This window comes from Carya illinoinensis, chromosome 4 (genome assembly GCF_018687715.1).
Source record: "Carya illinoinensis cultivar Pawnee chromosome 4, C.illinoinensisPawnee_v1, whole genome shotgun sequence".
NCBI lineage: Eukaryota > Viridiplantae > Streptophyta > Magnoliopsida > Fagales > Juglandaceae > Carya > Carya illinoinensis.
In genome coordinates this window covers 8,229,602-8,240,939 of record NC_056755.1, presented here as the reverse complement: position 1 = coordinate 8,240,939, position 11,338 = coordinate 8,229,602, and the positions used below count along the sequence as shown (strand labels likewise).

The following is an 11,338-nucleotide window of genomic DNA, read 5'->3' as shown; positions in this document are numbered from 1 at the left end:
AAGAGTATTTCAGATCATTTATAAATAATAGTAAAATAATTTATAAATAATAGTAAAATATTAATGAATAATTTGTAAACAATAATGAAGTAATATAAAAATAATAATGAAGTAATATAAAAATTTTTGAAAATAGTTTTTATTTCCAAACGAGTCAATTTTTTATGGGATAATTGGACACTTACCATTTTACGAGTCTCTTCCTCCAAATTCTCAATAAAAGAGAAGGTGAATGATTGTTCTTCCATAAAGGATCGCCAATAGGAGTGGCACATGGGCCGGGCCCATGCATGCCGAATGTTTTGCTCATATTCTTTTATGGAGTAATGTTGTAAATTACTACACTATCCTCTCACTATATAAGGTTGATACATTTGTTATCTCACTAGTGGGATGAAAGAACGATGAAAATGAAGTGTATAAAATTTTCTTTTTTTATGAGATGAAAGATAGACTTCTTTTGAAGAATGCAAAATGAAGTGTGTAAATGATTGTCTATTTTACTTGAGATGCTAGGTTGCATTTCAAAAGTTCCCCTAAAGTATTCCTTATTCCATTGAGTAAGCAGGTATTAGTACAAGCTTTGGCGTATTATTTTTGCTTTTTGGTGGACGGTGGTCATACAAACTTATAAAGAAAAGGAAGATGATTAAACAAAAAGAGAAGTTCTTCAAACGAAATGTTGGACTCTTGTTACAACTACAACTATCTTTAAGTGATCATGTCCATGTTGAGAGCAACAAATTGTTTAGTCCAAAGGATTTGGAGGAGGCCACTGATCGATTTAATTCAAATAGAATACTTGGCCGAGGTGGACAAGGTACTGTTTACAAAGGCATGTTGTCGGACGGAAGAATTGTAGCAGTAAAAAGATCAGTGATGATTGATGAAGAAAAACTGGAAGAATTTGTTAATGAAGTGGTCATTCTTTCACGAATTAATCATGGGAATGTGGTTAAATTACTTGGCTGTTGTTTGGAGACAGAAGTTCCTCTGTTAGTTTATGAATTCGTTCCAAATGGAACTCTTGCTCATTATCTTGATGATCAAAATGAGAAGTTTCCACTCACATGGGGTATGCGATTATGAATTGCTACAGAAGTTGCAGGAGGTCTCTTTTACTTGCACTCAGCAGCTTCCTCACCTATTTATCATCGAGACATCAAGACTACAAACATACTCTTAGATGAGAAGTATAGAGCAAAAGTGGCCGACTTTGGGACTTCAAGATCTATCGCTATCGATCAAACTCACCTGACCACACTAGTATATGGTACTTTTGGATACTTGGACCCTGAGTATTTCCAATCAAGTCAGTTTACAGAAAAAAAGTGATGTTTATAACTTTGGTGTTGTCCTAGCTGAGCTCTTAACAGGAGAAAAAGCAATTTCTTCTAAACGGACACTAGAAACCAAAAGTCTAGCCACATATTTCCTTAATTCAATGGAAGAAAACAATTTGTTTGATATTATTGATAATCGAGTTTTGAAGGAAGCTAAGAAGGAAGAGATTATTGCAGTCGCCAACCTTGTGAAAATGTGCTTGAATTTGAGTGGAAAGAAACGACCTACGATGAAAGAGGTGGCAAAAGAGTTGGAGGGGGTACTGCAAATGCCGCAAAACTTGGAAGAGGTACTTGTACTCAAGAATGAAATGTTCGATCAGTATAATGTTGTTTCTACATCAACAATTGCAAGTAAGGACAGCAGCATAGCCTCGTCTTTAGACACTGAGCCATTATTATCGTCTTCAATATTAAGGCGAATAAAAACTTCTTAGACGCAGTATTTTCCCAATTTCATCTTGTGGGCTACATATATAATTTAATCTTTTGGTTGAATATATCTTGAAGATAATGCCATGAGTGTATGATTGAACAGGGATTGTATATGATATATATGATCTTTTGGTAGAATGAAGCATGCAAACATATACATTTTATGGTCTCAGCTCCTCTGAGCAGCTCTCGATTGCATTCTGATTTTTCACACTACAGTTTCAAAATTAACAGTAAAGCAAAAAAAATCATATATTTTTTTTATGTCCTTTATGCTAGCAACAAAGCAAACATACCCTTTGAACTCAAACTAGCTAGAAGTTCCGCGCGCTATTAGAAATGCTAGTTCACCTATTCTAGTTTTGTCTTATCTATCTCATCAGTTGGCTCTTCTATAAATATATAGAGCTCATTTTGATGTAAAGAGAATACGCTGCATCCAATATGATAAGCCACGTCGATTAGCTAGAAGTTTTAAACCAAATCCCAAATATATATTTGGGAGGAAGTTGACGGGAAACGCAAATGGGACGTAACGACGTATTGGCATGCGTGCGTGCATTGGGTCTTAGCAACGTGCATGGACTGGGTCATTTTATTTAAGCTTAATGTTATCTTTCTGTTGCGTTTTATTTCGGTAATACGTGGAGTCCATTTCCATTATTTCATTTGTTAGGCGTCGGTTACTGGTAGTGGCCTTAGGATGTTCCTCTGTTTTTCGACTTACTCTTTTTTTCAGTTTCATGTATATGGTCTGCAATTTAAGCAGCATGGATTATCAATGAAAGGGAGAAAAATTATTCCAGTTAAACTGTGGTACATCCTCACCCGAAGAGGATATTTTCGTGAGTATTTTTATTCTCATTTACACGAACCTATCACAATACAATTTAATTAGTTTTCTCGATGATCAGTACTTGCTTTGTCTTCATTCCTTTTTTTCTCTCCCCCAACTCCATTTTAATTTGTTTAATTAGTTCTTACCCATGAAAGTCTCCTAGGCATGTTTTGGGACTAATAAAAAACTGTTCTATGTCTCTGGGTTGGATTAAAAAACCATCTTCTTTATAAGATTATTCGTAATAATTTATTTTTTCATGTCATACTTCCATAGGGGATCTAGCTATCCAATGGCAAACTTCAATTGATAGACATGCATGATGCCCATGACAAACACAAACATCTCCCCAACATGATGCCCATGCACTAACCCAATAAATTTAAGCACGTTGAAACGTGGATGCACCCATGACCCACACACAAAATATATATTTTTTGAGTGAATGTGCAAGCCATGGTACTGGGTCTATGATCTCTTAATTGGCCTGATTAATTTCATCCTAACAAGCAACTTGTAGGAATGCTGAATGCCAGTAGTGAGATTATAAGTAGATTTCATGGGCCCAAAACCACTAATCAAAGAGGGAATTAAGAGATTTTAAAGGGCCAAATTAATAGAATCTGATATTAATTAATTCCTAATCAACTCTTTTTTTTTTTTTTTAGTCTTATCCAATATTGTTATAAGGACTTTGTTTTGTTCTCAACAACTGCCACAAGATTAATGTATGGATGGCCTAATCATGCATGCTTTTTTTCAATATAAATGGTAATAGGCAGAGTTGCTCACAGTGAGGGGATGGAATGGCTGAAGGGTGAAAACGTAACAGAGAGAGAGAAGTGGAGATGAAAAGAAAAAATGAGAAGCCTTCGTCCCTAAATTTTAAAAGCGTCAGACTTTTCAAATTTTAAAATCAAAATAATATTAAAAACTTATATTTAAATAATTTCTTAATTTTATAATATTTTTATTCAATCTTTTTTCATTCTTTTTTTAAAACCTAATAAAACATCTTAACTCAAACTATTTTACTATTATTTATACAATTATGAAATATTCATCTATGTTTGGATGTTAAGAGTATTTTAAATTATCTATGAATAATAATGAAATAGTTTATGAATAATAATAAAATAGTAATAACTAATTTGTAAATAGTAATAAACTATTTATAATAAATAGTAGTAAAGTAATATGAATTTTTTTTTTGTAAAATAATTGTATAACCAAACGAGTCAATTTTTTACAGAATGATTGGACACTTACCATTTACTAGTCTCTTAGTCGAAATTTTCAATAAAAGAGAAGGTGAATGATTGTTCTTCAATAAAGAATTGCCAATAGGAGTGGCACATGGTAACTTTAAATGTTAAAAAAAGACGTACAAATTCACTAGTAGTAACTTTTGTAAACATTTAAAAATAAGAAAAAAATAGCATAATGCACTAGATGCACTTTTGGGAGACAAACTAGCATTTTCAGGAAAATAAAAATAAAAATGTGTTCTAAGTTATCCCATTTCATTTATAGTATGTGCAACTAGATTGGTTCGTTTCTCGTTTCTCGTTTCTCTTCAAATCTTGAAAATGGGGTGCGCAGTTTTATAAAAGAATGTATGTGGAAAAGTATAAAAATACTTTTCCTTGATATGACGTATTTTTTTATAAAAGGTTTGTATAAAATTTGTATACTTAAAACTTATTCTTAACATTACTCTTATAGGTAATATAGAGAGTAGGGAGAACACCTAATAAGGAATAATGATATATACAAGTTTTAAATGTATAAGTATCAAGTAGGTCTTTTATTATAAAAAAGAAAAAAAAGAAAAAAAAAAGGAAGAAAGTGTGAAGAAGTGTGAAAAAATATACTTTTTCTTCACTAGATCTATTGTTTTACAGAAGACTTGCTAAACCTGATAGATTTGGAGCTTATTCCTCTCATTACTCATCTATAAATGCCCAAAACAAGTTAACACTAAAGAAAAGTAAAACGAAAAACGACTACGAATAGCCTGCAATTTCATATTTCAAAGCATGGAAAGCAAGAAATTGAGTTCATGGATAAATTGACATAGAATGTGCATTTCTACAATCGATTACACACAAGCAATCTGCAAGTTGGAGTTTCCATATCATTAACGGGACACAAATCAAACAATCCTCGATTACAGATTCAGAAGAAATTTTAAGTAGAATTTCTCAAGAACAATGCATCGATTCAAAATCAAGTCTCATTAAAATAAGTGATGCTATTAATTTTAATCTCTACATTTGTTTTGTGGACTAAAAAAACTAAGTACTTAATCAAAATAAATAAATAATTAATTAATTAAGTCGGAATTTTCCTTTTGGCTATACTTATTTTTAAAACTGGGAGATGCCATAATTCATACAAGTGCAAAAATATTTATCTACTTTTGTACGATGTTCTTACTTATCATGGATTGAAGTAGCACTGTACCATGACGGACCTTGCAGCTCTATCTTTGTCCATTGTGTAAGCAAAAAATACTCAAAACATTAACTTTTTTTTTTGGTCTTTTATGCGAAGAATGATTGGTATATCTAGTTTGAAAGAGCTTAGAAAGAATATCATGCATGCAGCTGATACCATCCTTTTTTATTTTTTGGCTACTAAATAAAAAAATGTATATATTGACGTGATTTAAAGTAATATGTCATGTATATCTATTTTATAATAATAAAAATTATAATTTTCTGAATCACGTTATACCATGACAATATATAAGTTTTATTGTGTAAGATGTATGTGTAGAACCAACAAACCGAATATGAACTATAAACCATGTGAGTAGTCAATATGTTGATTCTTCTTTTTGCCAATATCATAACTTCAAAGGAAAATGTTCAATTTACAAAAAATTATTTTATAATTTGATTGTGTTAGATTCTAAAGTTGATTTGTTTTAATTTCTAATATAATTTTATAGTAACTCCCTTTGTAAACTTAGCCAATCTCAACTTTGAAATCTGCGACTTGGATTGGTATGACTATTTTCACCTTTGAGTTCTAATCTTTATTTTTTGGGCCAGAAAAATGTGTTGTTGGGATTATCAAAGCCCGTGATTGGGACACAAGTTGGTGAAGGAATGATAACTTAAAACAAATATATAATGATATGTAGTTCCTTGAGAAAGCTTGAAAAAAATTGGGAATAGCAAATAAACTTACTTTTAAGTAAATTTATGGTATATTTTATAGTTCCATGAAGACAATGACCTCTGAATAAAACAGATGGAATATGGAATATAGAAGTGTTTTGCAATTGAAAAAAGCTTATTAACCTGTAATTATATATTTAGCAGAGGACCCTAATATTAGTTATATTCAACAGTATCTTGATGGTATTATAAAAATTTCTTTTGACCAACCCTTGATTACCAACGAAAGAAGAAATTCTTTTGCTGGTTCTAGATCCTCTTTTAACTCGGACCAAGATCAAAGAAATGAAAATCTCAAAAGATACTTGCGGGATCCTGAAGATCCCACTCGTTCGATTTTAATTAGGGAAATTCCTACAAAGGAAAAACCATCCGTTTCGGATTTAAAGTTGAAAGGAATTTCAACTGATTCACAGGTTACTTCTACTTATTATTCAACCAAGGACGATCTTCAGTGCCAGGGAAAATCCATAAAGGAAGAAGCTAGTGAAGATACTTCGTCTTTATTACCAACAGCTTCTGATATGGTTGCTCCTATTCATCACCAATTAATGGTGCTTGACAGAGCACTAGATATTGATATGGTTTCTCTGTTTAATGAGCTCAATTCTGCTGAAAACCGTGATACGCGAAAAACTTATCATGTGACTTTTTCTATTCCTGAGAAACAGAAGATTAGAAGAAAGTGGAAAGAAAAGATGTATGCTCTCAACAAGCATATATTTTTCTTTGATTTTCTGGAAAATCATTATGCTTCAAAGGATAATTCAAAAAATTCTTTGAATGTTTTAAAAACTAGTTTTACTAAAAAAAAAAAGGGTAGGACTGTTGTTAAAACCAGCCACCCTCCTTTAGAAACCATCCTTGTTTCAGTAAAAAATTCTGAAGTCAAGGCTTCACCTTTCAAAATTTCGGATCCTGATCTGAAAAACAATGTTTTATTTGAAACAAAAAAGATTATTGAACAAAACAATTTTGTCAACCAGACTCTCCATACAATAGGTCAACAACTTGACCGTATTGAGGACAAGGTTGAAAAACTTGTTTTAGAAAAACCTACCTCAACCAGTTTAAAAATGGTTGAAAAACCTTTGATTATTTTACCAGAGAATAGGCCAAAAATTGATTTCACGCCGGCCAGTACTTTGGATAAAATTAATCAACTACTTGCTCAGATTAAGCAAGAACGACCCTTTACCTGTCCTCTTGACAAAAGCAGCAAAGGGGTTGATTTTGATAATTTTTCTGTGCATACTATTGATGATTTTTCTGATGATTCATTAATTCAAAAAATTGATTTAATTCAAAACAATTTTTAGGATCTTCAGATTGAAAGACCTGAACTTGCCAAGCTCTATTCGAAATGACCTAACCCCATAGGTCTTATGAAGAACTGGTATTCAAGACCCACTCCCCCTGATTTACAGTACCATCAAGATACTGCTGAATATAACTAATATTAGGGTCCTCTGGAAGAACTTCAGCAGGGGGAAGTTCTTGTTTAAGGATCCATTCTTCTGGTAAGTCAATGTCTTTCCAGAAAAGCATTTTGGGGGTTCTGATGTTAGCATTTGAGGTCGAGCTATGCATCAGAAGGGTCTGGTTCTTTGGAGACTAAATCTTAGCCTTTGGCTCAAGGCTAGTACTTAAGACTCGGTAATGGATGCGGTAAACCAAAGCAATAGGTATACTACCTTTTACCATATCAAAGCCAGATGTCAAAATATTCAAAGTTAAAACGGATAAAACATTTTCATCAAACAAGTCAATAGTTAAATCAGCATAGCAATCAAAATGAACAGGTCCTTCGATAAGAGAAGTTTGAACTACTCCTAAAACACTGTCATCAAATTTTTTGAATCTTCCATCACGTAAACATAAAAGAACAGAAGCATTAATACCCTTCCTAATTAAAGGTCGGATAACAATCTGAACTGAAGCAATCTACATAAATTTAAATCATTTTTCTTTAAAAGAATTAATCATTTTCTTTTGAAATAAAACACATTGTTCGTGTGTTTTTGAAACAGCAAAAGTTTGTTCAACGGTTTTTACCTTGAACTCACTGTTGAATTTAGATTGAAACCAGGTGCGGTGATAAAGAGAATCAGTGTTGATCTTTGGCAGATGCCATTGATCAATACTGACTGAATCATTTTCTTCGATTACACAATCTTCTTCATTAATAATATCAGGTAGCAAACCTGATCTAGAACTAATAGATGAACTACATCTAAACATCTTGCTCATCTTGGTAAAATCTGAAACAAAACTCAGGTCCTTCCTAGACCTAGGTCTTTACCCTTTCCTAGCTGCATGGACTCGCACATACTGGAGGGCCACAACAACAATGCGATTGCTCAATTCCTTTTTATCCCTCAAACTCCAAACCTAGGCTAACACGGTAACACGGGAATCCAGAGACTTACCGAATGTTGTATTCGACTACGGTGGCGTACAATAGGTTGGAGAAAAGAAACTAGATAAGGAAAACATAGTGTTTCCAGAAATTATCAAGAAAAGAAAGAGGCAAAGATGAAGTGAATCTATTAGCAACCAGAACCAGAAATGGCTCTGATACCATAAATGCGGAAGCAAGTGAAGATAGAAGAGAATGAAGACATCAGTATTGAAACGTGAGAAAATTATGTGGCGGCTGAGCCGTCCAATGCATGAAATGCAATACAGAAATGTAAATAAAATATGAAATGAAACTTTGTAAAATATTATAAATGTAAACTTACAAAATAAATTGAAACTGAGAACTTGGAAAACAGGGGAAAACTAGGGGAAAGCAGGAGAGTATTGGGAAGTTCTGTTTTTTCATCAAATGAGCTCTGCCTACCAAATGAAACTAAGAGTCCTTTTATAGATGAAGGAACCGCTTTTACAAATAGTAAATTTCCTTAAATTACGGGTGAAACAGTGAATAGTGATTTTTACTATTCAACATTTTTCTTTTGGCCAAAAGTACATTTGTCTTCTTCCGTCGAAAGTTGAAGCATCTTTCTACACCTAAAGCATTTCTGTCTTATTGTATCGAAAGTTGAAGCAAGTGGGATGCCGCCTGGACTCCTTTGTGGTTTTCAGAGCGGTTGAATCATTGTCGGTTTGTGCCGACAGTCAGTCATCTCCCAAAAATGGGGGATAGTCTTCAAAATCATGTCCAAAGGTGTTACTGTAAGGATCAGAGTCTTCTGCTGTGGAGGAAGCCTCTAATTCTTCAGCTAAATTATTGATGTTGAGTTCATCCTTGATGGATTTCTTTAACAGTTGTATTAAATCTTTCTTCTTCAATTGTTCCAATGGAGACTTTTTGTTTGAAGAAGATGAACTTTCTGAATCTTTTGAACCTTTTGAATTCTTCTTCGAAGCTTTTTTCTGCTTTGAAGAATTTTTTGAATTTGTAGGTGAATTACTTATCTCTAGGATGGTTGTATAAGTAATTAAAGCCTGTTTTGAACCTGAAGAAGGGGAAGGGAATTCCTCTGTGCTTTTTAGATTAGGCACAACTAGAATAAAATCTCTTGAAACATATGAAACAATGTCATTAGTGTAGGGATAACGATCCCACCACTTGACAAAAAACTGACGAACCAAGATGTCATTAACTTTCTCATACTGCCATTTGCAGATCTAAGGAATCTTGTATCTAGTGCAGAAATGGAGTAGGTAAGGAAATTTAGCATCAGGCCCTTTCATCTTGGGTGAATTTGAAATATTGAAATACTTGATAGTCGGTTGGAGACTATCAAGGAAAATATCTGGAATGGGGCCGAAATGGTGCCACCAATTTTGAAACCAGAGGGGGAAGGAATGTTTGCACTTCTTGTCAAAGTTAAAGAACCAAGAGTGTTGAAAATCTGGGGTTTGAAATAGAGGGAATCTAGACCAAGCTTCAATATAATCATAGTAATTATATTGAATTTTGGTTCCTTTGATGGTTTTGGAAGTAGAGGGATGGGTTCCCCATTCTTCTTCTGTCATCGCGGAAATTAAATAACAATTATGGAAAATGATTTTTGAAGGATCAACTTTGTAGTTGATCGGTTTGGTTGAAATGGATCCTGTATGAAGCAGGATGCCAAGGTAAAACTTGAGGTCTTTTGCTGGATTTTCAGGAATCCAGTGAAAGCCACGAGGAAAATAATTTGAAGCAATTTGAAATGTATCTGTTTTTATTGATTTCTCAATATAAAACAGATTAACAAAATAAAATTTCTTGAAATATTCTGCCTTATTGGCATGAAGGAATCTGTTTGTGGGCCCGGGCCTCACCGTTGCCAGAGGATTGGCATACAGGTCATAAGGCATGGCCAAGGTTGAAGCAAAGGAACTAGGTGGTATTGGTCTAGGGACGTGTCCTAGATTGGTGAATCTATTGACCATCTCCAGTGGGGAGGAAGCAAGAGAAGATGCTGAAGGCATAAGCAGGGTTAAAACTGGTGGGGGGGTTGAAACTGGTAAAATTGGTTTCTTTTTCTTGCTCATGTTTTCTGCAAAAGTTCATGAGTAAGAAAATCAGGAATTGAATTATCAGAACCTTTAATGTATTCAATGTCAGAATCAAATACACTTAAAATAACTTGCCATTGTACAAAAATATGCTTTGATGCAATGGTTTGAACGTCTTTTTCTAATACGTATTTAGCAAATTTGCAGTCAATATGCAAGAAAAATTTTTGGTTAAGTAAATCGCTTTGAAACTTTGAAATGCAAAGTACTATAGATAGTATTTCTTTTTTAATAGTACTATAATTATGCTGTGCATGATTCCAGGTTCCATAATGGAAACGAACAATTTGTTCAGAAGAACCTGGTGAAACTATTTGTTTCAGAATGCCACCATAACCAATGTCAGAGGCACCTGTTTCAACAATTTTGAAGCTGTTTGAAGTAGGAATACCAAGGCAAGGAAGAGTTTTGACATATGCCTTGATTTGTTGAACCAATTTGGTATGGACATCTGTCCATGGAATATGATGGAGTTGAAATCTTGCGAAAAGAGAGGGACACTGTTTTCTCATATCCTTGTAGAAATCAGAAATATAATTGAGTGAACCAAGAAATCTTTGAAGTTGTGTTTTTTCAAGAATGACATCAGGAAATTTGTCAACAAATTCAATGGCTCGTTGAATGGGCCTGATTTTGCCTTCAAATATGTCATAACCAAGGAATCTAATCTTGGTTTGAAACAATTTAATCTTTTTAGCAGAAACAACAAGTCCATTTTTCTTAATAATATCCAGAAATGTTTGAAGGTGTTTCCAATGTTCATCAATAGATTTGGAGAAAACAAGAATATCGTCTATGTAGACAATGGTGAAATGGGTGAATGAATTGAAGATATCATTCATGATGTTTTGAAACTCACTAGGAGGGTTTTTGAGGCCAAATGGCATCACATTCCACTCATAGTGTCCAAAGAGGTGGTGAAAGTAGTCTTATACCGGTTTGACTCACTAATTTGGATCTGCCAAAATCCGAACTTAAGGTTAAACTTAGAAAAAATAACTGCATTACTTAACCTATGA

At 33.4% G+C, this 11,338-nt stretch overlaps 1 pseudogene; it reads left to right on the top strand.

The window, feature by feature from the left end:
• Positions 1-636: 636 nt before the first annotated feature.
• LOC122308045 lies at positions 637-1,825 on the top strand (annotated as a pseudogene).
• Positions 1,826-11,338: the final 9,513 nt, after the last annotated feature.